This window comes from Chiloscyllium plagiosum, chromosome 35 (assembly GCF_004010195.1).
Source record: "Chiloscyllium plagiosum isolate BGI_BamShark_2017 chromosome 35, ASM401019v2, whole genome shotgun sequence".
NCBI classification, from domain to species: Eukaryota; Metazoa; Chordata; class Chondrichthyes; order Orectolobiformes; family Hemiscylliidae; genus Chiloscyllium; species Chiloscyllium plagiosum.
The window spans coordinates 21,451,165-21,452,387 of record NC_057744.1 but is presented as its reverse complement, the minus strand read 5'-3'; positions in this window follow the sequence as shown (position 1 = coordinate 21,452,387).

Sequence of the window (1,223 nt, the reverse complement as noted above, 5' to 3'; positions counted from 1 at the left end):
ATTTTGCAAGATGTCTCCATCTATTTCCCTACATTCTATATCTTCCATATCCTTTTCCACAGTAAATGCTGATGCAAAATACTCGTTTAGTATCTCCCCCATTTTCTGCAGCTCCACACAAAGGCCGCTTTGCTGATCTTTGAGGGGCCCTATTCTCTCCCTAGTTACCATTTTGTCCTTAATGTATTTGCAAAAACCCTTTGGATTCTCCTAAATTCTATTTGCCAAAGCTATCTCATGTCCCATTTTTGCCCTCCTGATTTCCCTCTTCAGTATACTCCTACTGTCTTTATACTCTTCTCAGGATTCACTTGATCTATCCTGTCTATACCTTACATATGCTTCCTGCTTTTTCTTAACCAAACTCTCAATTTCTTTAGTCATTCAATATTCCCTATACCTACCAGTCTTTCCTTTCACTCTAACAGGAATATACTTTCTCTGGATTCTCATTATCTAATTTCTGAAGGCTTCTCATTTTCCAGCTGTCCTTTACCTTTGAACATCTGCCCCCAATCAGCTTTTGAAACTTCTTGCCTCATACCGTCAAAATTAGCCTTTCTCCAATTCAGAGCTTCAACCTTTAGATCTGGTCTATCCTTTTCCATCACTATTTTAAATCTAATAGAATTATGGTCATTGTCCCCAAAGTGCTCCCCCACTGACACCTCAGTCACTTGCCCAAGATTAGGTCAATTTTTGCACATTCTCTGGTTGGTACATCCACATACTGAATCAGAAAATTTTCTTGTATACACTTAACAAATTCCTCTCCACCTAAACCCTTAACACTATGGCAGTTCCCCCCCACCCCCACCTTACTAGTTTAAATCCTCCCGAGTAATTCTAACAAATCCCTGGCAGTATATTAGTCCCCCTCCAATTTAGGTGCAATCCGTTCTTCTCGTACAGATCACTTCTACCCTGAAAGAAATTCCAATGATCCAAAAATGTGAATCCTTCTCCCATACACCAGCTCCTCAGCCATGTGTTCATCTGCTCCATCCTCCTATTCCTGCCCTCACTAGTTCGTAGCACCAGGAGTAATCCAGATATTACTACTCTCGAGGATCTCCTTTTTAAATTCCTGCCTAACTCAGAATCTCAACCTTTTCCCTTCCTATGCCATTGGTTCCAATGTGAACAATGACCTCTTGCTGGCCCCTGTCCCCCTTAAGAACATTCTGCACCCTCTCTGAGACATCCTTAATCCTGGCACCAGG